Below are 10,058 nucleotides of genomic sequence, written 5' to 3'. Positions count from 1 at the left end.
GAATCCCTGGGACTTACACACTAATGTCCACAGGTACTATTGAGACAGGATAGGTAGCCTAGGAAATTGACAAGCCCCTCCATGATAAGAGGTGAGGTGCCTCACTGGTTACACAAGTAACAAGTGACTATATCCAGTACCTGCAGCTGGAAAAAAACAAAAACCAGTTTAATCCAGCTAGGCTGATCCCTATGACCAGGACCTGACCTTTTAGCTATTTATAATGTTATTATAATCTCATTTACATTGCAGTGACTACGACTCCCATAATGCATCTGACACCATGACAGTTCTAGAAAAACCAAATAAGGAAGAAAAAACAGGAAATGAAGAGTCCCACCCAGGGAGAGGAGATGAATGAACCACATCAATGGGCCATCACCAATTCTCCAACCCAGGAGAGATAAATACCCCTGATCGTGACCTTTGGAGAGTCTTCTTCTCTGAGTTGGTCTGCACTTTTCTCTCAAGTGTGTACTTTCATTTTCAATAAATCACTTTTGCTTTCCTTTTTTTTCTTTTTTTTTAAAGATTTTTTTTTTTAATTGGGGAAGGGAAACAGGACTTTATTGGGGTACAGTGTGCACTTCCAGGACTTTTTTTTTTCCAAGTCAAGTTGTTGTCCTTTCAATCCCACTTGTGGAGGGTGCTGTTCAGCTTCAAGTTGTTGTCCTTTCAGTCTTAGTTGTGGAGGACGCAGCTCAGCTCCAGGTCCACTTGCTGTTTCTAGTTGCAGGGGGCACAGCCCACCATCCCTTGCGGGAGTCGAACCAGCAACCTTGTGGTTGAGAGGACACTCTCCAACCAACTGAGCCATCTGGGAGGCAGCTCAGCTCAAGGTGCCGTGTTCGATCTTAGTTGCAGGGGGCCGAGCCCACCATCCCTTGCGGGACTCGAGGAGTTGAACTGGCAACCTTGTGGTTGAGAGCCCACTGGCCCATGTGGGAATCGAACCGCCAACCTTGTTGTTCAGAGTTTGCGTTCTAACCAACTGAGTCATCGGCCACCCTAGAATTTATTTTTAAGATGCAGAAAAGCAGATTCTGTCCTGGCTGCACATTTTCCCTACATTGAGGATGATTCATAGAACTTTTTATTTATCATTTTACATTGTGTAATTCATTTTACTGCTTAGTTGGAAAAAAATGACAAGATTTTACCACATTTTATCACAAAGCACTTTCCTGCTCCTTGAGACAAAACACCATGTCCTGTTTTGTAAATAATGCTGACCCAGATTCGCACCCATCATGGCAAAATTCTACATTTAAATAAGCAAACAGCTTGGCATTTCATCTGTTGTTGCTCCATTTCTTTTCCTTCATACCATGTGGAAATGACAAAGTGTGCAGCAAATATGCATTTTAATAAATCCCAGGCAATGTGCTTAACAATAAAGCAGTTTGGATGGGTTGCTTTCAAATAAAAATTATATTTTTTACAAAATAATAACTGGATATGATAGATGCATTGACTCTGACTATTATTGTCATAATCTATTTTCAGTTTTGCTAAATGGGTTGTACAAAAGCGCTTACCATTCATATTAAGCACTGACTACAGGTTTCAATTAACCAAGGCAGCATCACACATCTTCTTCCTACCAATACCTCACTAAAAAGAGAATAAAAAAGAATTTAAAATTTTTTCTTAAGGTCATAAATCCATAAGAACAAAGAGAATGAAGAAGATAATAGCCAATGAGAACTGGCAACAAAATTATGGGTGCTGGTAAAATCATTTAGGAGATAGAAGCTAGCTGACATTTTAGCTCCTACAGAAGGAAAAGCCAGGAGGCAAGGCAACTGATTTCTGGGGCAGAATCTGGTGAGGCTCAGGGACTAGATATGACAAGTACAGTAAAAGGAGAAGATGAGAGACTTACTTCCTGGAGAGGCACAAGCAGCTGTGTTCCTGAACTCAGAGCACAGCAGTGAAGGATGAGGGTGAGATACTGTATTGAAAATTGGGATTAAGTAAAGTTGGCACTTTGAAAAATGAATCCCCTGCAGACACGTTGCCTGTTCACTCCCAGAATGATGGCAGCTAGATTTATCCTGCAACCCCAGTCGGATATTGGAGAAATTTTTTTTGTGGGGAAACCTCCTGACCCAAGTCAAAACCCACAGATATTCACATTTTTCAGCCCTCCAATAAAATGAACAGTTTGCCTCATGGTCACCCTAAAGGAAAGGCCACCAATTCACAAATTCTGCCCAATGTACACAGCTTCCAATAAGCTTTGTGCTTTACATTTAATAATCAATAGTTAAAAGTTATAAATAGTTGGGCCGGCCCGGTGGCTCAGGCGGTTGGGGTTCTGTGCTCCTCACTCCGAAGGCTGACGGTTCGATTCCCACATGGGGCAGTGGGCTCTCAATCACAAAGTTGCCAGTTCAATTCCTCGAGTCCTGCATGGGATGGTGTGCCGCGCCCTCTGCAACTAGGATTGAACACGGCACCTTGAGCTGAGCTGCCACTGAGCTCCCAGATGGCTCAGTTGGTTGGAGTGCGTCCTCTCAACCACAAGGTTGCCAGTTCAATTCCTCTGAGTCCCGCAAGGGATGGTGGGCTGTGCCCCCTGAAACTAGCAATGGCAACTGGACCTGGAGCTGAGCTGCACCTTCCACAACTAAGACTGAAAGGACAACAACTTGACTTGGAAAAAAGTCCTGGAGGTGTGCACTGTTCCCCAATGGAGTCCTGTTCCCCTTCCCCAATAATATCTTTTAAAAAAAAGAAAGTTATAAATAGTTAAAATACCCCCCCCCAAAAAAAAAACAGACATCAATACAATCAAACAGAGTAATAGAATTGGAATGAGCAGGGGAAAAAGTCATACCATAACTAATATCCACAGAGAGATAAGAAGATATTACATCTATGGTGGGGGGAACCCAATATGTTACTAAAGTTACATTCAGAGTCAAAAATGAATTCTTTTTCTGGGGGGGTGGTGGGGAAGGAGTTACCTTTATTTGATAAATTGATTATTGAAACAACCACCAAAAACTTACCATTCTCCATACAAGTTCTATTTTAAAAAATTTTTTTATTCTTCAATTACAGTTGACATACAATGTTATATTAGTTTCAGGTGTACAACATAGTGGTTAGACATTTATATACCTTATGAAGTGATCACCCCAATAAACCTAGTACCCATCTGACAGCATACAGTTGGTATAATATTATTGACTATATAACATATGCTGTACTTTACATCCCGTCACTGTCTTTATAATTGGCATTTGGTACATCTTAATCCTTTCCCTTTTTTGCTCATCTTCCCAATCCCCCTCCCATCTCACAACCATCAAAATGTTCTCTGTATCTATGAATTTGTTTTGTTTTGTTTGTTTATTTTGGTTTTTAGATTCATGTAATATTTGTCTTTCTCTGTCTGACTTATTTCACTGAGCAAAACACCCTCTAAGTCCATTCATGTTGGAGATGGCAAGATTTCTTTCCTTTTTATGGCTTAGTAATATTCCATTGTACAAGTATAGATGTGCCACCTTTTCTTTATCCATTTGACTATTGATGGACGCTTAGGCTGCTTCCACAGCTTGGCTGTTGTAAATAATGCTGCAATAAACATAGGGGTGCATATATCTTTTCAAGTTAGTGTTTGGGGTTTCTTCGAATAAATACCCAGAAGTGGAATTGCTGGGTCCTTCTTTGTCTCTGGTTATACCCTTTGTTTTAAAGTCTATTTTGTCTGATATAAGTATTGATACCCCAGCTTTCTTTTTCATTTCAGTTTGCATGAAATATCTTTTCCATCCCTTCACTTTCAATCTGTGTGTCTTTCAAGCTGAAGTAGGTCTCTTGTAGGCAACATATGTATGGGTCTCATTTTTTTTATCTATTCAACCACTCTATGCCTTTTGATTGGAGCATTTAATCCATTTACATTTAAAGTAATTATTGATAGATATGTAGTTATTGCCATTTTATTATTGGTCAAAAATGAATTCTTGGAAATTGCAAGTATGCTATTATAAATAAAAAATTCAATAATTGAAGCAATGTCCCCCAAAGGTATAAGAAATAAAGACAAAGGAACAGGCAGTAGGAATTAAAGCTCAAAAGAAAAAAAGGAGCTCAATGTAGTAGGTCCAATATTCAAATAATACGAATTACAAAAAGAGAAAACAAAAACAGCAAAAAAAAAAAAAAAAGTGAAAAAAATGATCATTTTGAATGGTGACCAGATTCTAAAAATTTCTGGAAAATGGTGACCAAGGAGTGAACTGATTAAGACATATTTGGAAAAGTGAGCTCCTTTGGACTCACTGACTGGTGACTGTGAAGGGAAAAGATGGTGGGCATTGCAGAACACTTCCATTTCTCCATTATTACCATTATTCTGTGATAATCTTGACCAGTCCCGAAGCCTCCTGTGCTGCCTTTCTGCATGACTTTTGGTACATTCACATGATTTTGCCCTATTTTTGGGGGGTGTGGGGGGTATGTTGGCTTACAGCTTCCGAACCGGCTGTTCCCCGCGCCTTCCCCATGATATCACAAGGAAGAGTCTCGGAAAGCTGAGACCGATGGAATAATAGCAGTAAAGCTTCCTTGGGGGTGTGTCCCGGAAAGCTGGGAACCGGTGGTATAATATAGGTCAGGCTCTCCTCTGGTTTCAGTACAGTGATTCCATCCCTGAGGTTATTGCGCCTGTGAAGGCACAGGACGTATTGGAGCACGATGGGGGCTTTCCGGAAGAGCAGCCAGGCAGGCACGTGACTTGTAGACCGTGGAAAAATCAAACTTTACTTCCTTGTATGATTAATAATAAAAGCCATGCGTTGGCCCCATTGCGGATCAGTCCTTGAGGCTTGAGTCGCTTGGCCCTGCTTGCACTCTACTCTTCTCTACTGTCTTTCTTAACCTTGCGCCGCCCTTCTCAATTCCCACTGCTCTTGTTATGCTGGACGCGACAGGGGTAGAAGGGAGGCTTTATTATTTTTTTAATAAACACAATACATAGTTTACCAAGTCAGATATCCACAGGTGTGTATGTAATGAAGCAGCAGATTCTGCTCCTCATCCCATCCCATTTCTGATGCCTACTTCCCTTACATATACCCTGCATAATTGTCATAAGGGCCTTAGAAAATCATCTCACTTCATCTGTACCATTGGATAGTCTCCTTCCACCTTGACTATGGGCCCAGACATGTGACTTACTTTGGTAAAAAGGACAATAGCACACATGATGCAAGTAGAGGTTTGAAAAGTGCTTGTGCATTGGGCTGGCTGTCTCCTGCTGCTGAGAACCCTTCCATCACCCTTGTGACCAAATGCAAACTAGTTTCTTAGAAGGTAAGAAATTGTGTGGAGAGAAGTCCCAGCCATCCCAGGAAGTCTCAGATATGTCGATGAGGCTGGGTTAGACAATACAACTGTCATGCATCCAGCTCAGACCCGAAGAACTACCCAACCATGCAACCAATCGTTTTCAGTCACCAAGTTTGGGTGATGCATGGCAAAAGCTGATACATCTTCCGTTTTCCAGAAACTTTTAGAATCTTCTCTTAATCCCGCTGTTCTCAGTGACGTGTCTTAAAGTGGATTCTTTTTCATCAATTGTACTGACGAGTCAGTGGTCTCTCTCACTCTGGGGACTCACATTCTTTACTTCTGCGAACATTTCTTATATTTTTTAAATGATCATTTCTTCCTCTCCATTTTGTTTTGTTTTCTCTTTTCGGAATTCCTATTATTTGAATATTGGACCTACTAGATTGAGCTCTTTTTCTTTTCTTTTTTTCCTTTTTTTAGCTTTAATTCCCACATCTTTTCTCTTTGTCTTTATTTCTTTTACACTGGGGGCATTGCTTCAATTGTTGAATTTTTATTTATAATAACATATTTGCAATTTCCAATAATGTTTTTGTCTCTGAACACATTTTGTTCCCTTTTTCCCCCCTTTGGATGCAATATCGTCTTATCTCTCTGTCGATATTAGTTATAGTATGATTTTTTAATTTTTATTTCTGTTCATTCCAGTTCTATTTTTCCATTAGATTGTTTTGATCTCTGTCTTTTGGGTTAGAGGCTCTACTCAAATGTTCAGTGACTTTTAACTATTGATAATTAAATGTAAAGCATCGCAAAGCTTATTGGAAGCTGTATATATACATTTAATTAAATATATCTTCTATGTTTCTCAAATTGACGAGTAAAATGGCCCTATAATTAATATGTCCTCAGGAATGAAATTTCTTTAAAAAGAAGTTGGCTCTCCTTTCAAAAAAATAAAAAGGCTCATAAACTTCCTACATCACATGCAGACAATGTGACTAATTATCCAGATTGCATGATATTCCTGCGCACACACACGCACGCACACACACACACACACACACACACACACACACAAGCAGCTGGCCTGGACAGAAAGAACTTTCCTACTATAACAGCAGCACACCTCCATTTGTTTAATTGTATCAGCTGCACAAATGTCATTGACCCCAATATGCCTGAACTAATACTTCTCAATCACACTGAAATGTGCATGTGGATTGTCTGGGGATTTTGTTAAAATCTAGATTCTGATTCAGTAGATTCTGGTCGTGGAAGGGCCTGAATACTAATCAGCCCCCAGGAGGTATGGTACTTGGTCCATGGACTGTATTTTCAGCAGCAAATGATAAGAAATTTGAAATTTTCTATTATTATATTTCCATGTGCTCATAAAGAACAGAAGCTATCCAATAGTTAGTTCACTTATATATTTACTTTTGATGGTTAGAGTCTTTGGTAGTTTATTGTTTTTCTGCAGTTTTTATTTTAGTTCAGAGTAGATGCCTAAGTCTGTTCTGCATGCAATTATACATCAATAGACTGACGAGAGAAAAAAAAAGTGAGAAACATAATACTGAATGAAACTGCAAACTGATAAATGAGTCCACTCTCTCATAATTGTAGAATTGGCAAAAATTGGAAACAAGGACATCAGAGATAAAGAATATCACATTGAACACCTTATTGTTTTTGGTAAAGCACAATGCTTTAAGAGTAATCCTATTAGATGGTATACATGTATAGTAAATATCTAAATCAATAAGTGAATATAATAAATAAAAAGAAGAAGAGGTATCAGAATTATCACTGACAATAGTTACACTTTTACTTAAGTGATAATTCCTTTCTGGAAAGTGCTACTGTCGACTCTCTCAAAGGCAAACATAGTTCCTCTCAGATTTCACTCTGGCCACGAACGGAAGCAGACAAAGCTTGTCTTTGCAACCTCCTTTCCTCCCTTTCCTCTTTGTGGAAAGAGTCACCACTGGCTAGGGGTCCTGATGATGCTCTTGGCCAGTAGAGAATATTGGGCAAATACTCCCAAGTTAGACACACACCACCATCATCACCCCTACCATCCTCGTCATCAACAACAAAGTTAATGGATAGCATTCACTTTATTTTCATCCTCCTACACTGGCCATCCCACCCCAGTACATTTTTCTTAAATCTCTGATACTTGTTAAACTTACCAGCAGATAATAACATGAGTGGGGAAATAGAAATCAGCAGCAGTGGGAAAATGTGGAGAAGTTGGTTATCTAAATGATAATGGTAACTAATATTTAATGAGCTTATGGTGTGCTAGGTAGTGTTCTAAGACTTCACACGGATTAATTCATGCTGGCTTTGTAGCACTTTCATGAGCCAAAATGCTGTCATTACCTCAGCAAGTAAGATGTACATGTTTGACAGTGTGCATGTGTGTATTTTTATGGATGTAAGCTGTAGATGAGATTTTTATGAGGTCTGATAATTAAGTTCACAAACTTGTTGCTAACCTTTTTTGATATCAGAGGAATTATTCATTATGAATTTGTATCAACTAGTTAACCAAATAGCTAACAACTAGTTAACCAACTTTACCATTTGGAAGTGCTGAAACGCTGCGTGAAAAAGTTCGACGACCTGAATTTTTCGCCAACAATTCATGGCTGTTGCATCACGACAATGCACCAGCTCACACGGCACTGTCTGTTGAGGGAGTTTTTAGCCAGTAAACAAATAACTGTACTGGAACACTCTCCCTACTCACCTGATCTGACCCCCAATGACTTCTTTCTTTACCTGAAGATAAAGGAAATATTGAAAGAAAGATATTTTGATGACACTCAGGGCATCAAGGGTAATACAACAGCAGCTGTGATGGCCATTCTAGAAAAAGAGTTCCCAAATTGCTTTGAAGGGTGGAGTAGGCGCTGGCATCAGTGCATAGCTTCCCAAGGGGAATATTTCAAAGGTCACCATAGTGATATTCAGCAACGAGGTATGTAGCACTTTTTCTAGGATGAGTTTGCGCACTTAACTGTCAGGACTCGTATAGTTATACGTTTTAGTTTTTTAAATCCTTCCTAGTTAGTACGCTAGAATTGCACTATCAAGTCTGGTAGCCACTAGCTACATGTGGCTACTGAGCATTTCAGGTACGGCTCGTGTAAAATGAGATGTGCTGTAAGTGCAAAACACACACAAGATTTTGAAAACAATGTAAAAAAATAAAATAATGTAAAATACCTGTTTAATATTTTAGATTATTGAAATATTATATTTGGGATATAATGAGTTAAATAAAATAGACTATTACTGTATTACTAAAATAAATTATTAGTAATATAGTGAAATATTACTGTTGATTTTACCTGCTTTTCTTTTTTTTTAATGTGGCTACTAGAACGTTTTATTTTACCTATGTAGCTGGCTTCTTATTTCTATAGAACAGTGCCATGCTGGAAGTACATGGGACACAGTCTGCTGCCAGCTGAATAAGATTGAGAACCTACACTTGGTTTGGTGTAGTGGCCATAGAAAGACAGGTCACACCTCTCCCAGTTGTGTTTCTATCTTAAGACCTGTGTCTTCATCTAAAATGGTGGTACTTAGCACTAATTTCGCAGTAGAAACACCTTGGACATTTTAGTAAATAAGGCAGCCTGGGGCCCAGCTGCAGAGATTTTGATGGCCTGGGCAGTCTGGGCATCAGGAGCTCTAAAAGCTCTCAGGTGATTTGAAGAAGTGGCCAACACTGAGAATGGGATCCAAATAGGAACAGTGTACTCAGTCCTGGTGACAGGCGGGGTGCGTAGACAATGTTTGCAGTGGGGTCTGGCTCACGCTTTTGAGTCTCTGGTTGAAACTAAAGAAACAAGTTGTGAAAAGGATGTGGCAAGTCAGAGCCTACCTTTGGTGGGCTCTGGGCCACCTCCCCATTTCCAGGTTGAGCAGCAAAACGGCTGGCTGCCGTTCCAATGTGTTTAATCAAAGGAAATATTCATATTCATTTTATATAATGATATTCTAAATGTCTACTATGTAGAGAGCCTCAGAATTCAGGCAAATTACACTTTGGAATGTTAGAGTTTATTGGAATCAAGATAAGAAGCTGCTTCAGTTTCTCCAACTGCCTCAACTTCAATCAAAGCTTCCTCACAGAGATTTTCCTGTGGCTGTGGGGTCTCAGGGCAGAACGTGGTTACCACTTTATTAAAGCTATTGGCCCAGACTTCTCTGAATAATTTTAACTTCCCATCCTTTCCTGGCAAAGTCAGTGGGAAAAGTTTGTGCCAACTGCCATCCATCCTTTGATGCTGGATAAAAATAGATCTTTCTCAATTAAGAACCTCTTCTCTGAGACAAAACACCATTTTCCTTCTCTCTCCTTCTGTCTCTTCTTTTCTTATCATGTTTTTAGTTCTGCAATGTTATATGAATTTTTTCGTGTATCCAACTTGATCAGGATGAACTAAATGACCAACACTTTTGGTCTCAAATTCACCATCATTGAGAATGTTCTGAAAAATAATGGTTTTTAGGATTTTACTATCAGATACTGCCAAATGATTAAAATACCTGTGTCTCATGTACTGTACCATTTCTCTCAGACTGTGAGAGAGTACTCGGGCAATGCTATTAATAATCAGAATGCTCTCTCATTTAAAGTCTCTTAAAGTAGCTGAAGGTAAGAGCTGCCCAATGCAGCCACATTTATGAATGAAAGTATTCATGGTTGGGCTTCCTGCCTTTTG

Source organism: Rhinolophus hipposideros (genome assembly GCF_964194185.1).
Source record: "Rhinolophus hipposideros genome assembly, chromosome: 22".
NCBI classification, from domain to species: Eukaryota; Metazoa; Chordata; class Mammalia; order Chiroptera; family Rhinolophidae; genus Rhinolophus; species Rhinolophus hipposideros.
Note: the sequence above shows the minus strand (reverse complement) of the source record.